This window comes from Acipenser ruthenus, unplaced genomic scaffold (assembly GCF_902713425.1).
Source record: "Acipenser ruthenus unplaced genomic scaffold, fAciRut3.2 maternal haplotype, whole genome shotgun sequence".
In the NCBI taxonomy this organism is placed as follows: Eukaryota; Metazoa; Chordata; class Actinopteri; order Acipenseriformes; family Acipenseridae; genus Acipenser; species Acipenser ruthenus.
This window is the reverse complement of record NW_026707673.1, coordinates 4,155-24,124: the sequence shown is the minus strand read 5'-3', so window position 1 is coordinate 24,124 and position 19,970 is coordinate 4,155. Positions and strand designations below refer to the sequence as shown.

The following is a 19,970-nucleotide window of genomic DNA, read 5'->3' as shown; positions in this document are numbered from 1 at the left end:
ATTCTGGGTGGTGCCGTATACCTTCCACTTCTTAATGATCGACTTGACTGTGCTCCAAGGGATATTCAATGCCTTTGAAATCTTTTTATAACCCTCCCCTGATCTGTGCCTTTCCACAACTTTATCCTGGAATTATTCTGAAAGCTCCTTGGTCTTCATGGTAGTATCTTTACTTTGAATGCACTACCCAATTGTGGGACCTTACACAGAGACAGGTGTATTTAAACTGAAATCATGTGACCCACTTTTATTGCACAGAGATAGACTCCATGTAACTTATAGTGTGAATTCTGAAGGCAATTGGTTGCACCTGAGCTTATTTAGAAGTGTTATAGAAACAGGGGTGAATACTTATCTAATGAAGACATTTCAGGTTTTTATTTCTAATTCATTTTGTCCCCCCCATTTTAAAGTGAGGAGGTTATGTAAAGGAAAAGGATAATAAAAAAAAAAACCATTTAAGTGCATCAAGATTTCAGGTTGCAACACAAACTGTGAAAACATCCAAGAGGGGTGAATACTATAGACACTGTGTGTGTGTATATATGTATATTTATTTATTTATTTATTTATTTGGCATTGCATTTTAGAATATGCATTTTGGCCCCTGGCCAGTTGTCTTTTTCGTGATCTGGCCCTCACAAAAATAAGGTTGTGCACCCCTGCTTTACAGTCATCGCTGTGCACTTCCCACATTAACAATTCCAGTTAAAGTAATTAACATTTACATTTTTGTACACAATCACTAAAAAGTATGGTGTACCCCAGTCTGAAAAAATAAAATAGGTCAGACATTCACTAGCAACTATACAAAATGATCTAAGACACAAAATAGCCAAATAAAAGAACTTGGGGAATTTTAAACTATGCAGAGCCCTGATGGACAAGTATTGTATCTACTTTAAAAATACACACAATTAAAAAAAAAAAAAAAAAAAAAACCAACACCCACCACAACATACCAGATAGTGCAATTAAACCATCAGTGTTAAAACAACTTATCAAGATTATAAAACCCTTGTGCCCAACAATTCAGAACGTGCCAACATTTTTAGTAAATACAATAGAAAACCACCCTAGTGAGTGTATACATTCAGCTCCAGTTAAATGTGAATTGAACTACTGTAAATGTATCTGCAAATTAACAACCAACCAAATCAATTTCATCCAATTAGTCGGTCACCAACTAACTGGATGAAAATGGAACAAGAATTAGTCTCCCCTATGCTGCCCGAACTTCAAATCCAATATACAGGTTGTAGGAGGTTAGTGCGGCTTGGCATAAGGTGTCACATGGGGTAAAGAATCAAGTATTGAGAAATAGTACATTAAAATATATAAAACTTTATTTACACAAGATATGTAAAATATTTAAAAGCAATTCATTAAAATGTTTTAAAATAGAGAGAGATTAACCACCACAAGACACTGCTCCTCAATGCTAATGTTTCTGCACATCAGTTTCCAGTTCGATTCCCTTAAAAACATAAAGCATAAAAACAGGTCATGTGTTTCATAGATTACTGTGGCAAGAAGCAACACAAACAAATCCCCACTCATTTTGCATAGGCTGTTTGATCACGCACTTACAGCATGCTCCAGACAAAAACAGCATATTTGTGGTCTTGACAATACCTTGTGGCCCCAAGGCAATGGTCTTTACAAATTTAAATTGCCATTGCATGTATTGTCAGCGAAGTGTTCAGCTTAAAAAGAAAGATGGTGATGCACCATAGAATTTTATATTGGCAAGATTCAGTGTCCAGCACAGTTAAAACTCATGGAACGTGCAGCCTTTCCACCAATGAGGCGTCTACCCCCCTGGCGAGGGGCGGAGTCATGCTGCCGATTGGCGTTCCGAATGTAGCGGGGGTCTTTAGGAGGGGATGAGGCAGCTAGACGTGCTTCTTTCAGCTCCCTTGAGAAAGGAGGGAGGAGGGCAAGTGAGTTACTCTGTGGATATACACTGGTGAGCAATGCTGCAGAGTCACACATTACGGTCAGGCTTTACGACAAATAGGATTGATACAGTCAGAAGGAAGCTTAAGCACCAGTTTTGGCATGGAATCATGAACTGGGCAATAAGTCCAGTTCAAGCCCATGTCTCCATGCCAAGACAGTACCCAACAAAATTCAATGAAGCAATGTTATAATGCAGCGCATCATAAAAAAGGAGGTTGTACTGAATTATTAATTTTAAATGAAATGGTTAATGGTTATTGGATTTGGCATGCATCCGCTTCTTGAAATCTAGTTTTAGCAAAAATGACACACTCATAGATCTTAAAATTAGTCACATGCCTTCCTGAAACAGGACTACAGCCACTAGAGGTGTCACTTGTCATATTCTACTTGAGAAAAAGGATCCTGCTAGCACACGTTTCGTTCACACAGTGCACGAGGAGTACAGAATTTAAATGAATGGAGAGTCAAACTCCACCGCTGCTGCCCCCCACAGTATGTTAAATTTGTCTTGGGCAAGTTCCTTTGATGAAATGGGTTTAAAAATTGATAAAACATATTGGTGCACATCATGGGTAATAATTAGAAATGGTATACAATACTACTTCCCATTAAATGTAAATACTATTCATTGTTCAACTGTTTGTTATACGGTATTCAAGTTCGGGCTGTCAATTAATCGCAGTTAACTTCTGTGATTAATGCACGTTAAATCAAACTCCTGTCTTGTCCCTCTTAGCATACCGTAATTAGTTTAGACACCATTTTAATACACTCGAGTGGATGTCAGGATTGAATGAGTGTCGTCATTGTTTGAATATAAAAATTAGGTCACGGAACCGCATTATATAGCAAAGCACTCAAACTGAAGGCCTTGCGAATGGGAAGTTTATTTATAAAAAACAAAAACAGAAAAAAAAACCCAAAAAAAACAAAACACACAACCTTGGACGGTTCATTGGCTAGAAAGAGGGTTACTTGTATATACTGTCAAATTGAGTTCCAGTATTGCAGAAGTGCATCTAGTCTGCTGTACCACCTGCGTGATAAACATGCTTTCACTTCTCAAAATACACTTCTGCTACAGACCATACAATTATTTAAAAACGGCAATGAAGATCAGTTTGAGTAAAAGGAAACTGATCATTTTAAATGCAGTAAGGCAAGTAATAACACAGATTCCATTGTGATTTAGCAGGAGGTTCAAACAATAATAAATGCTGGATTGTAAATAAAAAAAAAAAAAAAGAGAAGGGAGGGACCAACAAATAGGATCCAGAAATACTAAAACAAGGTTTTTATGCTGGGTTGTTTTTCAGATAACACCAACAGTAATAAAACAAAACTTAAAAGGACATGGATTTAATAATTGTATCAATTAAATATGCATTTTTTTTTTTTTTAATAGCTTGCCAGCCCAAATGCAAATACATGCTCAATTAATTCAAATACATAAAATATGAAAACAAAATCTACTAGTCTGAGATACTGTACAATTAGCAACAAGACGTCTCCAAAAGGTGATCCTCATACAGCACCATATTGCAACACAATTGGGGTTTGACTAATTGAAATGGGTATTCGTGTGAAGCATGTCTAAATTGCAGTTGGAGAAAACCCAAAAGGTAAAGTGTTGGAAAGCCAACTAACAGCTCCCCTAGTGGAAGTAATAATATTAACAGGCTCCTTTAAGTGACTGCAGTCCTGTGAAATGTGCCAAACTTCAGGTTGGTGACCCAGAAGGGTTTTGCTTTGACAATCCTAGAACTAAACACCCAACCAGTGTTCATGTCAGGTGAATTTATAGGTTTTTATACATAGTATAATGTTGGGTATTTCTTTATGTACTTTTACAAATGATTATCAAGCATTAAGTAGCCCCAGCTATCAAGGCTGGCTTTTGCCCCTCCAAGGATGTAGAAAAGCTACGCACCTCTCCAGCATGGCTGTCCTGAACTTCTCCACTTTGAGCTCCTTGAGGAGCTGGGCGGCAGTCTTCCCGGTCCCTCTCCTCAGGACCGGGTGCCGACACAGCCCCGAGGCAGAGGGCCGGAGAGACACATCCGAGTGGATCAGCATCTACGGATGACAATAAAACAAAGTCACTCATCAAGTGGGGGTGAAGTATGTTCAGGACTGGGACGAGAAGAGAAAGAATCTGAGCTGCAAGTCTAATCTCCCGACCAGGATGGGCGTGAGACAAAGTTGGTGGTACGCTTTCACAGAGCTAGCCAGACTTGATGGTAGGACGGAACCGGAAAATCAACCACCTGAGAAAGGGCGTCATTGCAAGACTGCTAAACAGTTCTACTGTGATCAGCTGGGGGGCATGCAATGATTGGACAAAGCATGGTGCCATGCGGATCACAGGGAGGAGTTTGGCAGCACAAACTAATGCGCCGGAGTGCTACGGTTTGTTTGTAGAGGATGAATAGGACTGGGAGCCGTCACCTGGGAGCACTACTGCCTCTGCACAGCACAGCCAACCCCCAGAGCACTTTTCCGTGCACAAAGGTGGACGTGTTGGAATAAGGGATGTGTGTTTGAGACTGCAAATCCGCCATATTCACTCTCCCATACCACTGCTGGTAGAAGTGGCGGATTGTATTTAATAAATTAAATTTTACAGACCATTTGAAACTGACAAGTAACTGTTTGGACATTCACTTCTTCCCCACACCACTCACATCCTGACAATGACCCACAAATGAAGGGCCCAAGATAAGGGCATTATACAAATCCTTTCAAACCAGATCTGCTATTCCTTCATAGTAGATGCTTAACAGACCAAGTCAAACCGAATTCAGACCTGTATTAATGCAGGGTAGGACGTGGCAAGTCATGGCAAGCTGGTACCACTGTTTTGCTCAACTTAACCCTTTTTGTAGGCATCACATATTTGAACTGATCCTTTTATTTGCTAGCCTTTTTTTATGTTTTGGTTAGATATCAAGTGTTAATTTTCTGAAAGTCATTTTAAAAAAAGAAATAAAAAAAAGTGTACTTCATGTATTTGAAAACTAATTATTATTATAGTTTTTGGGAGAATTAAATCAACTGCCCTTTTTATGAAAAACCTAATTCTGTAAAATTACCCAACATCTGAATGAAATAACATTCCCCCTCCATTTTACTCAGACTTGGGACACTCCCCTCCTATATCTATAAAAACAAGAATGATTTCAGCTGTTCCAAGACATATTGCAAGCCACAAGCTCCTTACCACACAGTCTGGCAGAACTGCTGAAGGAGATTAACATTGATTTGTAGAGCTGAAGGCTTACTATGACCCCCGTGACCTATTATGAACCTACACCAATACTATTTGTGTTGCTTGATACGTTATTAGCCAGATAATTATAATTTAATAAGACAAAAACCATGCCATATAAAAAAAAAAAACGACTAGCTCACCAGAAGTATTTTAGCATTTGTTTGGTAAAGCAAATCGTTTAACAGTGCCCCTGTGGCAGGATGGCTTGCAGTGGTGAGGTGTGGTGACGTCACGGACCAGGAAGTAACAGAACCAAAACAGTGGATGGGCGGGTGAAGCTGAACGCTACGCTGATTTTATTAAATAAATAAATAAAAACAAACAAACAAACAAACAAACAAAACCAAAAGATTTAAAACAAACACAAAACAAAAGGGCACGTTGGCCAAACAAATAAGCGTGCTGGTTTTAGCACCAGCATGATACTTGGCAGTTGTTTTTCTTATTCTTCTCGCTCCCCGTACTCTCCTCTGTACACTATCCCCCGCAGCACTGACAGCTGCAGGTTCTTACACTCTGGCCGAGGGGTTAACTAGCTGTTAATTATCTTATTGCCCCTCGGCCACAGTCTGTACGCGTTTAGGAAGGATGTGTGATTGTCAGCTAGTTAATCAGTAACTGATCAGCCATGCATCTTGACAAGGTTTTTAAAATATAAAAACAACAAATACGCAGCGCTTTGAACTGCGCCGCAAACAAAAATACAAATATATAGGGGCGGGACACTCTGCCACACATGGCCTTTTCAGCCACCTCCCCCCTTAGTCCCCAAAGTCCCGGCTAGCAGTCCCAGCCCAGGAACAGGGGCAGCAACGGGCCAAAGGTGGCGGCCACGGTGGGATGCCCTCCTCCCACCCAAACAGCCGTAGCGTTCTGATGGACCGCACACAGGCCGGCTCCTCTGGCCAAGAAAATTTTGGGGGTGGTCCTGACCTCCCCCTCCCCCCCCCCCCCCCCCTCCTCATGGCTGGCAGCTCCCCTCCGTGGGGCTCCGGCCATCTGTTCTCCTGCAGCGAAATTGCTGCGGGGGGAGCTGGTCTCCTGACCTCCCCCCCATTCTTTGTGGCCGGCAGCTGCCCTTCATGGGGCTACAGCCACAGTATTTCCTACCGCATGGCAGGACTGGTAGCAACCCCAGGCAAAACAGGACTCTCGGGAGGAGACTGCAGCAGCAGCAGCGGACCCTCGGGAGGGGAGCCCTGGCCATGGAGGCGGCAGCGGGAGCTCCACTTCTCCTTCGTACCCTGTAAATGGTGGCTCTCCAGGCGATGCAGAGAAACAGGCAGGCATCCTTGGGCGGTGCGAGGCAGGGCAGGAGTAGTCCTTCCCATGACGGTGAAGGCAGAACCAGCAGGTATTCACCCTCTGCTGGTGGAGGTGGGAGGGGCAAGCAGTCCTCCCACGGCGGTTGAGGCAGAACCAGCACGTATTCTGCTAGTGGAGGTGGCGGAGGCAGAGGCAGCTCCTGCTGCTCCTCTCCCTCTGCCGCTGGAGACGGCTCCTCTCCCTCTGCCGCTGGAGACGGCTCCTCTCCCTCTGCCGCTGGAGACGGCTCCTCTCCCTCTGCCGCTGGAGACGGCTCCTCTCCCTCTGCCGCTGGAGACGGCTCCTCTCCCTCTGCCGCTGGAGACGGCTCCTCTCCCTCTGCCGCTGGAGACGGCTCCTCTCCCTCTGCCGCTGGAGACGGCTCCTCTCCCTCTGCCGCTGGAGACGGCTCCTCTCCCTCTGCCGCTGGAGACGGCTCCTCTCCCTCTGCCGCTGGAGACGGCTCCTCCCATATCTGCCGCTGGAGACGGCTCCTCCCATATCTGCAGTGGTGAGGTGTGGTGACGTCACTGACCAGGAAGTAACAGAACCAAAACAGTGGATGGGTGGGTGAAGCTGAACGCTACGGCGTTTATTTCTTCGCAGACGGCGTTCAGCTGATTTTATTAAATAAACAAAACAAAAAAGATTTAAACAAACAAAAACAAAAGGGCACGTTGGCCAAACAAATAAGCGTGCTGGTTTTAGCACCAGCACGATACTGAACAGTTGTTTTTCTTATTCTCTCCGCTCCCCGTACTCTCCTCTGTACACTCTCCCCCGCAGCACGGACAGCTGCAGGTTCTTCTACTCCGAGGGGTTAACTAGCTGTTAATTATCTTTACCCCTCGGCCACAGTCTGCACGCGTTTAGTAAGGATGCGTGACTGCCAGCTAGTTAAATAATCAGTAGCTGATCAGCCACGCATCCTGACGACGTTTTTAAAATATAAAAACGACAAACATGCGGCGCTTTGACCTGCGCCGCAAACAAAAATATATAGGGGCGGGACACTCCGCCACAGCCCCCCTTTACCTTCAGCAGGTTGTGCAATTCCATGGAGAGTTCCTGGGGGATTGTGGGAAGGTTGCCTCGACGCAGCTGGTGCCACTCCTCCCCGTTCTTGGGCAGAGACTCTGCACCGGCCGCTAGTATGACCGTCAGACCAAGGGCAAAGATATCTGCTTTGTGAAGGTGCAAGAAATCCTCGAGAGAAAGGGAGCAAGAGCAACTACAATAATATCATGGAACTACCAACTGGTTGTTTCAATTTGCAGTATAACCAGGATTAGATTTGTTTACAATGGAGTCAGTCGTCCTCCCTCTCCCTCCAAAAAACATTAATGTAGCAAACGACAATATGCATATTTGGTCACAAGTCAGTGCCAAGGACAAGGACACATTACGTCAGTGGATAACACAGCAAATATGAAGTCTGCATCTTAAAGTCTGTAAAATGTGTTTATTTTTATTGTACAATAAGAAATCATTGACCCAAGTACAGCATCCAAAGTTACCAATAGCAATGTAGTGCACCAAATGTGTAAAAACAGCCTTTGACAAATTTGAGAGAGTTACCTCCTGCAGAATCTCACTGGCTAGAAAGCGTATGTCTCCCTCTTCCACATGGGGACTGGAGGTGGAGGCAACATGACCCAGGTCACCTGAGAATAAATATATATTTTTTACACTACACAAAGCTGCATTACAGTCATATAATATAACGCCAAAAGTCTCAATATTAGACTGCTTACTAATGTTTTAAAATCCATTGCCTCTTATTAGCAAGATCACCAAGCAATTGTTTTCTGTTGAAGACATTATATTTTGTATTTTATACTTTGAAATATACATTGCATTTGAAATATTTGCATGTCCTTTATTAACATAAAATATGAAGAGAATCACAATTATCAGCACAATACAAGGGGGACCAGGAATATTAAAAAGCCAATACATTGATTTAAAACCTGGCGCTCACCAATTTTATAAACCACATCTGTAGCACAGTCCTCACCATCTTCCTCTTCACTCTCGTCTTCCTCGCCTCGAAGGTGTGACAATGGCACGGCCCGTCGGCACACAAAAATATTACCTATGGGTAACAGAGGGTTTTTACAAGAGATACAACAATTTATTGATCGCCATAGATTATTTTGCAAGCCCCAATTAAAACAAATCATGGTTGATTAATTGCAACGTTCCTTATTTAGAGCCTCACAAAAGGTATCTACCCATTAACACATGCTTGACTTGACTATAGGTCCTCTATTTGTAGTCAAGAAATACCACATTTGTATTTAAATGCTTAAATACAAATAGTTCCAATTCTCAATTAATATATTACCATGTATAATATGCACATGTTTTTAGTTTTATTTGAAAGCTTTTGTGAAGTGTCTACACATTTTATGCCTCCAGTGGTTTTAGAATACTGTTCAATGCATTGGCTGTTCGTTACTTGTACAATATTTGGTTTAGAAAATTTAGTTTTTAATGTAACCATCCAAACTCTTCAAAGCTTCCCCTCCAAATGGGCCAACCTATTAGCACAGTTAAAAACATAACTGCCTTCAGCATCTAGCACAGTGAAAAACAGCCCCAGCCCTGCTCCTCACTAGGTTTGATGTCCAGATGCACCAGGCGTGAGCAATGGATGTATTTCAGCCCCATGGACACTTGCAGGAGAATTTCCTTCAACTCGGGCTCCTGGAAGAAGTGCCCCTCGACAGCATTCCTAGAAATGGCGTCCTGAAGACTTCCACCTGAGGAGAAGCAGCACCACAAAACAATGAGGTCAAGGGAGTTTATTTCACATAGGCAGCAAGATCAACCTCGTCCTCACTAAGGCAATAAACTATTTGAGGTTGGAGGACAATACATGATTGGGAATGTCATAACAAAATGAGCACAGACAGCAGAAAATTCGATACAAATAAACCTGACATTTAAAATAATAAAAAATAAAATCAGACCAAGCCAGGATTTAATAGATTGTGTAAATTCACTGGAAATTTAAAATAAAAACAACCTTTTACAACCTGTCCTTGAAGACAACAGCACCCCCACCATATATTATTTATTTTAGAAGATAGCCTTATCCAGGGCGAATTACGATTGTTACAAGATAGCACATTATTTTTACATACAATTACCCATTTGTACAATTTTTTTTTTTTATTGGAGCAATTTAGGTAAAGTACCTTCCTCAAGGGTACAGCAGCAGTGTCCCCCACCTGGGATTGAACTCACGACCCTCCTGTCAAGAGTCCAGAGCCCAAACCACTACTCCACACTGTACAGTACAAGGATAAGTGTTCAGACAAAGCAGGCAATCTAAAAAGCTGTTAATGACTTGCTCCATTTTACCACAAGGCAAAAATAAATTTGTTGAATATTCGTATACAACCAAGGTCCTTCATACCTTTTTTTTTTTTTTTTTTAAAAACCCAGAAAAACTCCTGCGTTCTACAAAAGCTATAGGACAATATTTACGTTCACCCAAAACAAATGAAAATCCTGATTTACACCAAGAAAATCAATGCATTTACATCCGGAAGGGCAGCAGTGTGGAGTAGTGGTTAGGGCTCTGGACTCTTGACCGGAGGGTTGTGGGTTCAATTCCCAGTGGGGGACACTGCTGTTGTAACCTTGAGCAAGGTACTTTACCTAGAATGCTCCAGTAAAAACCCAACTGTATAAATGGTAATTGTATGCAAAATAATGTGATATCTGCATAATGTGAAATAATGTATAATGTGATATCTTGTAACAATTGTAAGTCGCCCTGGATAAGGGCATCTGCTAAGAAATAAATAATAATAATTTATGCAAATAAAATAGATTTTAGTGCAATATGGGTCTGTCTGTTTAACATGCTGAAGTATTGACACCAGTTAACTTCACCAGTATTACAGAGTTCACTTTCACAAAGAATAGAAGCAGGCAAGTAGCATCCTTGATACCAATAACTACTGATAAATTCCCAGGAAAGAACACAAGGCTTACCATTGCAGTACTCTGTAAGTCGCCTTGGATAAAGGAGTCTGCTAAATAAACAAATAATAATAATACTCATTCTGGATGAGCACGAGTGCCTTACCATTGCAGTACTCATTCTGGATGAGCATGTGGTCCTCTTCTGCCCAGGCGGAGTAATAGCGTACAACATGGGGGTGATGCCCCAGGACAGCATGGGCATACACCTCCCTCAGTGCCAGCTGCCTGCAGAGACACAACGAGCAGGGTGAAAGGAGAAAGTTTGGTAGAGCACATTTAAAAAAATAAAAATAAAAAAAACAAAACTGAGAATTTATTTATTCCTTTCACAAGATGTTAAAGCGTCAATACTATTTAGAAAGGGGAAGTGCCAAGATCAAAATGGACATTTTTGCAAGCTTCAAAAATCTCTCCATGTGTACAACCTACCCAGGAACCCTTTCTAAATTACATCTTGTTGGTGTGTCAACCACAAATGAAAAATGAATGACCCAAGTTAAATTACAGCAACTACAAACAGTACAAGTACACACAGCAAACCAATCAACTAGTTAAAAGGTGTTTCATAAACTGTCGAGGGGAGTTCTGTTCCTCCAAAACATGCAAGTAGAAGCCTCACTCACTCATCTGTGGAGCCAGCCAGGGGTCTCTTTGATCGTTTGATGGCATAAAGACAGCCATCCAGCCTCTTCACACACTTGTAGACGGCCCAAACTCGCCCGCCCCGATCCTCTCCAGCTCCAGGAACTCCGTCTCGTATCGAGACACCATGTTGTTCTCATGGAGAGCAAACCGCTGAGTTGAAAGAGCAAGAGAAGGTTCAGCACACAAACACCCGTGTACTGGAACCATCTAAGAGAGATCCGATGGGGGTTTAGTCTTGTCACTGTAGAATACCACCACTCATAGGGGCAGTTAGGAGGCACAAGGTGACGATAAATGGCAATATCGCACAATGACACACACCCTGGAGTGCCATTATACAATAGAAAAGAAATTAAACTACCAACAAAAACATGTTTAAAAGATAAAGATGGCCAGATAGTCACAGCTGTGACACCCTTACCATTATATGGTACAGTAACTGATGTGGACAAAAATGGTCAGATCTTATGGAATAGCTGCAGAGCAGTAAAACAATGTTTTTTGTATAGCAATTAAGATAGGAAGTGTTGGAAAACATGGATCGAGAATTGATTAGCAGTTTGCTACGCATGTGGACTGGCAGAGCTATACTGGTGTTCTTTTCTGAAAAGAGACTAATATTGCAGATAGCAGACTGTTTGGTTCAAATTGCATGTACTGCTAACAATTGAGAAGAGACCTTGCGTCTACAAGCTTCTTGTCCAACATTGACTGCAAGCTAACAAGATAACAATGCTGTGGACCAGAAGGAGCCAGGCTCTAAGACTTTTGGGAATACAAAGCATAAAGGAGCTAAAAGGCTCCAAGGGACTGCCGTTGGACCCAAAGGTTCACAGGGAGAATAAGAGATAATGCCACTGGACTCAAAGGGTCTCAGGCAAAACGGAGAGATAGGAACAAGGAAGATGACAAAAGCCAGATGTATGGACCTTTTTGGGGCACCAGGGGTCTGAAGAATGCACTGAGTTCAGAGGTTGTCACACTAGACTACACACACTAAATGAAATATATGGTAACAGGATAATGTGTTGTACCTTTTCTATTGGTTAAGTGTTAGAGAAAGAGGAGGTGGACTATCTATACAGAAGGGTATTTATTGTCATGCAACAATTGTAAGAACGAGTATTCCGTTTGTCCTGTACCTGGGACCAGACTCCCTGCATATTTCAATAAACCTAACTGATTGAAGAAAAGGACTCTGTGCATTTTCTTGAATCTACTTACTCACCATCCTTTTTCTTAAGTTACATCAGGAAGATTAATTTATCTATGGAAAACGTAGGCAGTAGATTACTACAGGTACTTCCCCAAATTACAATTCTCGTTGGCCAACAGAAGCATTCAGAAGAACTATATTATATATATATATATATATATATATATATATATATATATATATATATATATATATACACATATACATATATATACACACACAAGAATTTTAGACATTTCTTTTAAGTGTTTAAAACAATGGTCTCAAGTTCCATTACACATGGGGTGCACAACTCATGTCCTCTGGCCATTCCACAAGTTACCAATATAATTAATGGATCAATTCCTGATTAGAGTAACTAAATTGTAATTGGTTAAAGTAATTAAATTATAGCCAGCAAAATACTTCCATAAACTTTCACTGCAACACACATTTTTGTATTTATTTTAAGACATGATATCTGCTAGGAACTAGGATTTACTTTTCTGTAGGTTTAGAGCAGCAGCAGCATCAGATTTGTGGCTTAACTTTGGCTGCATACCTAAACAACCTCTGTTGTCAGTGTTGAGTCAACAGAAACATCACAGAAAGGTAAATGCCGCCGCACAGGTCTGGAAGACTTCATTGAATGGATAAGATTTTAAAAAGCATTACATTTTTTTTTTTATATATATATATATATATATATATCTATCTATATCTATCATTTAAGTACTGCGAATGAAGCTTGACTACTCATTATCTGCATCTTCCATATACAGAATATTTACAGTTTCACACTTGTGGACGCCAACATCTTTTCCATTGGCTAGCTCACCAGCTGTCGGAGCTTGTTGAGGCATCGTTGAGTCAGTGCTGCAAATCAACAGCTGTCAGAGTTGTGATTAGGAATGATTTTTGTAATGGCTATTTTTGCTATTCAAATCTGAGTTTAGATATGAACCCTTTGTATATGGACATGGCTTCAGTGCACAGTGGTCAAGTTCAGCCATAAACCATAAATTCAATCCTGTACTGCAGTTCCAAGTTATCATGCTTTAGAGTTGTTGAGTTGCATTACCTTAGAAGGCAGAAATACATCTTCCTCGTCAGATCTCTTGCGTTCATCTCTAAAAAGGACAAAGCACAATTTAGTGAAGAAAAGTAACTCCATGAATATTGGACTCAAATGGCATGTTGCATTATCAAACTCATGACAGTATTGCTACTTGAGCATTCTCAGGGCAGGTTAAGAGAGTACATAACACGGCTCAAAACAGGAAAAGGTGTCAAAATCCTAGACTTCTTTTTGACACCTCAATGTCACATGTAACTTCCAATTGTACACATGTTTCTAACTAAATTACAAGTTACAAGAGCCTTACTATCTATGGATACGATTATTCGTCTCATGGTGCACAAGAATCTAAGCATAGCCTAGCATCATTCAAGCTCTTGCCAGCAAGCCAGTTGACCCTCACATGTAATTACAGACAGCCATTAGCTTGAGGTAAATGGGTAATTTAGGACATACAGCAATGAACAACCCAATGAGTCAATCAGTGGAGACCTAGTCTACTCAACCCAAGCCAGGGATTTAGCAGATGCCCGAGAGAAACGGCACTGTACCTGCCCTCCTCATCGTCATCCTCCATGCTCTTCCTCTTGTGCCGTTCATTGGGTTTCTTAAAGGGCTCGGGAGTGAAGGGGTTAACGTTCACAGAAGGTACGCGGGCTGGTGGGGCTGGATCTGACCCGGCAGTAAATCTCAGTAACCGTGGACCATGGCAAAATTTACTGCTGGAGTCAAGAACCCTCGCCTTTGATAACAAGCTCTGAGGAAGACAAACAATTACTTGGGTACAGCAAAGTAAAGATGAAGCTGCAGAAACACCTTCATTCCACCCCTCGACTTGCAAGCCATGACTTCAGTATCTTCTCTTGGAGAGCAGAGACATTTTGTCCAAGTAAAGAAATACGATACTCAACTACATTGTGCAAATTACAAAAAAGAAAAACTTTAGATAGAATTGCTTTCGGGTCACCAAGATACATGTACTGTATCCAATTCTATGAACAACATTCGCCGCTATTCTTCTACAAAACTACTAAAATGAATATGAATTTGCGGTCATTAATGTTAGTAGGAAGATTGTCATGAAATTGTAGATTCTCCTCACTTACCCACCTAAACAGGGAATACATTTCTATACTATGAGACTACCCCTCAATATACATAAGATTTTTGAAAAGTATATATTCTCTGCTAGGCAGGGCACTACTGCAAAACAGATCTTAAAGCTTGTTGGGGCAAATTGGTGGCTCCATCCGTTTATTGATTGTTAACCTATTCTACCAATAATTACTGAAACACCCATCTGACCCACCAACAATCTTAGCAACACACTTCACAAAACAGTTAAATGGGTGCAGGATTCAACACCATAGTCAGAATCATGCATATGATCCTCTGGTTATTTAATCCTGCATTCCAGACTACTAAATGCATTTTTTTTTTTTTTTTTTTTTTTTTTTTTTAAATACAAGAGCCATCTTTAAACAACTTAAGACACCGACCCCCTGCCCTGCATTACTTTAGGAGTGTTGGGAGAATCACAAAGACGTAGCTTCCTCCAGGTGGCGTAGTGCAAGGGGGTGCCATGGCAGTCGCCGGTGGGACTGCGGCTTCCCCGCGGCGTGCAGGGGGAGGCAGAGCCCAGGTTGAGCTCCCCAGTTAGGTCCTCCTTGTTCTCAGAGGCCCTGGGAGACTGGCATTCCTTTGTCATCCGCCATCCAGCTTTGGGACTGTTCTCCCTGGAACTCCAGTCATCCAAGCTGCTGTCACAGCTGTCCTCCTCACCACCGCTGGAGAAGCTCAGCTGCTGGATAATACTGCCGCCGAATCTGATGCTGCTCATCTCGTCAGAGTGGAGATCTACAGGGGACAGGAGACAACGTCAAAACATCTCCCATACAGGAAACATTTTCATTACCTTACACTGAAATTGGCCCTGCAAGACAGCAAAATGTCCACATGCTATGTAAGCATTACATACACCAAGTAATTGCAGAATTTATTTGTCATGCCTTAGATTAGGATGAAACTGCATATAAAAGAAATGTGTCAACGTAGGAAACAAATCACATCAAACAGAGCAACACTGTCAATAAGGTCACATTAAACCAAGGCCGACTCTCCTCTTAATGTCGAGTGTCCCCATAGGGTTTCCAAGAGTTGCCAGGTTTATTTATGACCGAACCAGGAAGCCAATTCAGTCTCAAAACGGGCCTTATTTAACATCCCTTTTTTAAATTTGTAAAATATTACAACTTATGTTTTGTCATGTTTTAAATGACTTACTTAAAAAGTTTGCCATTGTTGAAAATGTGGTCAATACACACCACTATATTAAAAGAGCTAATTTAGATTTAAAAACAAACATAACTTACACTTGCAAATATTCAGAGAGTAAGAACACACAATTAACGTACCTGTAATTAAAATACGAATTGTCATTATTTGTCCTAATTTCACTAGGGATACAGACTAGGTCATTTTATTTACATGAACATTTTAATCTAAAGTTTAGTCAGGAAATAGTTTCATTTCCTACGTGTACATATTCAAAATACTATTATGCTAAAGGTATTATGCTAAAAAAAATACACCAACTTTAAATATATTTGCACTTAAAAACAGCGACATTGTAACCTAATTTTGAGAAAACATGTTTGCAAGGGTTAAACGGCCAGAACACGTTATTAACACTGTGTGCCAAATACATTCAATTACTGTTTTTTGTGTTTGTTTTTTTTTTCCTTGCTTGTTTGCTTGAAATTGTTTTAAAACGCCATACCTGCTCTCCCACGCTTTCTCTTTGCATCAAACTTGAATTTTGCGCGAGGTATGCATATTTTAAAGCGCTCTTAAATACCGCCCACTTCGTTTACTGATTGTGCCAACTGGTTGACTGATGCATGGCTGATCAATAATTATCACCAGCTGATGAACCTTTGACCTGTCAGAAAATATACAGATGGTGGCAGTAAACCATATCCGTTATAAACAAGAAAAAGAAGGGTTTTTTTACCTGAAAATTATCAACATGGCATAGTCACATGACAAAAAAAAAAGACCGTATCTATTGCTAGCAATATTAGCACGTTGTTGCAGTCGCCGAAACTGTAACCAAAAAGCAATCCATATATTGTATTACTTGTGCAATTTGCAGTGTGTGTTATTTCTTTAATTAAATGTTATTAAACGTAAGATATTGAACACAAAATGACAATAAATAGAACGAAGCACCGTCCCTGCAGAACAGTGCTTCGTGTTAACGGAAGTGAGTGTTCAGCTGACGTGGAAACTATACAGCCTCAAGCTGCATCTGGCTTGAGACTAGAGAGGAATAGATTTGAGCGACAAGGGAAAGGGGAGTCGTCATCTAAAAAAGTTACATAACCAGTCACCATCTCCCACTTGTTTTTTTTTTCTATTGATATACAGTCTTTTCTTACACTGTGAAACACTTGCAACAACACATAACACAATCCACTCCAGCCCGAGATCTACTGTAAGTGAGCCGGTATCGCGCAATGGTGGAGCAGTCGGACCGAGCTCCACTGCTGGACTGGGAGGAAATCCCTGCCGGCGCACCGGCACCAGCACCGCCACCGGAGCGCGGATACGTATCTAGGGGTGCCAACTGTAGGGCACTTGGCAGCACTGCGCCAGGGACCGGCTGGAGCACAAGCCCCGGATGTCCAGGTGCATTTCTATCGGCAGCTGTTAGCGGGGAGGCAGATTCTGCTGCCAGCGCAGACACTGTGCGAGTGGGGCCGGGCTCGGATGCACACAGTCCCGTGAAAGGAGAGTCCAGACTCACGGGCAGGGAGACGGGAGGCCCAGAAAAGGAGCCTGCGACAAGTGTACCCGAGTGGGAGGAAAAGGACCAAATTGTGGCTGTTTTTGTTGTAACATTTGATACCAGATCTGGTAAGAAAATGACTCTTTATCACTATGAACAATGTGGCATTTATGCATAGCATCAGTGGTGTGAAGGTAGACTGGAAAGACACAACGCAGTATTGGAGAAGTGTATTGCTCTGTAAATAATTAATTACATGTGTATGTCAAAAAACAACTACTGCACATTGCTACTGTATCCAAGCCCTGCTGTTGACTGTTTACTTGTGCGATTCCCCATCAGAACCTGGAAGCAGCATACCACTTGTACACACAGAGCAAACAACGTATTGTCTTTATTTAGGCTACTGGGAGATAAAGTAAGTACGCGATGTAATTTACAGAAATGTAGTAGTGGAATGTATTCACCGAGTGAAACACATTTCCAAATACAGTAATGTAATGCAGACAGGTTCAGAAAAGTGAATCTGCAGAGTAAACCCTACCAACACAATCAAAGAGGCCGAATAGATGTGTTTGTCATAAATTTCTATGTTTCTTACATGGGTTTATTTGTTAGCTTTTCATTCACTTTGGATTTGACTGGGAAGAGTTCAGCTGGAAGTAATATGAACACCAAAAGACAGGTGAATGTGTCCCTGTCTGGACACCCACAGGGTTTGTGGTTCAGACAAATAAATGCAGTATGGGGTCATTTGTTGCCTTTACCTCACCCATGATGAAATTCCTAAATATTGTGCTGTCCCTGAAGAGTCCAAAATAGGCAAACATTTAATGGGCAAGTGCAGTGCTACCCCAAATATCATCTAGAGTACTGCCGATGCAGATTGACTGGATATGATTTTATTACTCATTTGCCCAACTGATTGGTTTCTGCAACGGTGACTTGACTTCTGAAAATGAAGAGCAAACGTCCCACCCAGTGTTTCGTTGGTGGTAAATGATAGATGATACGTGGTTACCACTGCACTTGTGAGAGGGCTTCCCCTTTATTATTATTATTATTATAATTATTGTTATTATTATTATTATTATTTATTTCTTAGCCGACGCCCTTATCCAGGGCGACTTACAATTGTCACACGATATCACATTATTTTTACATACAATTACATTATTTTTTACACATTATTTTTACATACAATTACCCATTTATACAGTTGGGTTTTTACTGGAGCAATTTAGGTAAAGTACCTTGCTCAAGGGTACAGCAGCAGTATCCCCCAACTGGGATTAAACCCACGACCCTCCGGTCAAGAGTCCAGAGCCCTAACCACTAGCACTAACCACTACCACCACAACTTGTATTTGAAGTGGGGACGATAATCTAGTCAGGGATACAAAGCTACTGTATTTACTTAGCAAAGGGGTCTAAGTGGAGTGAAACTTCACCAGTCTCTGCATAATTATTAATCTTTTCCTAGTACTTTGTTTTTCATGGTATGTGTTCTGAAGGGGTCAGTGTAGACAGGATCACGGTTAGCAGCTTCCCTTTCTCACCTCGCTCTGTTTGCATGTGGCTGCTGTAAAGAAGTGGGTCAGTAATAGAGGAACAGGTTACTCCTGAAGTAACTCCAGTCAAAAGATTAGATTCTGGCCATTCATACCTAACAAGTTTCAGGCAAATTCACAATAATTTATGCTGAGGTAACCACAATCGGATGCAGCATAGTCAAAGTGTGAGTGAGTTTTTTAGTGTTTGGATGTTAATCAATGTTCTTATTACAGAAAGGTTCATTCTGTAGTTCAGAACTGTGACATGTGCATTGTATTATGTCCGACTGAGTGACCTGATCGGTGGCACTGCTGTAAGAACTCAAGGTCGCAATAATGTTTATTTGTATGGGTGTCAGGTTGTTTCTGTGAAATGTATGCCTTCAAAATGGGGCAGGGAGAAAACACAAAATTGCAGATTGTGACAAGGATGGAAATAAGACTAATTGCATAGCAGTTTGATCCATTCCTGGTTTTACTATGCGTTTAATAAGACTCGCCTGAGCTTTTTACCTGTGCACTGTGGCTAATCAAGTATTAAAACCCGGAATGGATAAAACTGCTATACAATAGGAGTCTTATTTCCATCCATGTGTTATAACAAAGCATGCCTCCAAAACCTGTACCATTGCCTAGGTCTGTGAGCATAATCATGGTAAGCACATACTGGTGTGATTTTGCCATAAGCAAACTTCCCTTCTACGTGTTTGTTGTTTTTTATGACAGAACTATATTGTTTGGGGTTGTACAGACCCATTACCATCGCCCATTTCTTAGATTTTGTGCTTCACTGTTGGCTCATTGCATCCTAAGAGGACCAAATTCAGGGATAGCCAAATCTGGCACCAAAATCCAGGGCTGCAGAATGTTCGCGCCCACGTGCGCCGAATGATTTGGTCGGGAGCCGAAGATTATTTTTGAATTGCTACTCTAACTAGTGGTTTGACAGACTCCAGTTAGCAGTAATCATGGATGACCTAGGTAAGGAAAGGTAATCCAAGGGCCATGAAACCAAAAGTGTGTGAGTTTCTTCCATCCCTCTCTTGTAATTTTAAAGCCCAGCCTGCATCCTGCATCCTGATCTACTGAAAAACGTCATTCGTTCATTCCAGAAGCAGGCTTTTCATATGGGTTTTTATTGGTCTCCTTAAGCAAGGGTAAATCAAGTT

At 41.4% G+C, this 19,970-nt stretch overlaps 1 pseudogene; it reads right to left on the bottom strand.

Annotated features, from left to right (window-relative positions):
• Positions 1–1,324: 1,324 nt before the first annotated feature.
• On the bottom strand, positions 1,325–16,289 carry LOC131728027 (wee1-like protein kinase 2; annotated as a pseudogene).
• Between the last annotated feature and the right edge of the window lie 3,681 nt (positions 16,290–19,970).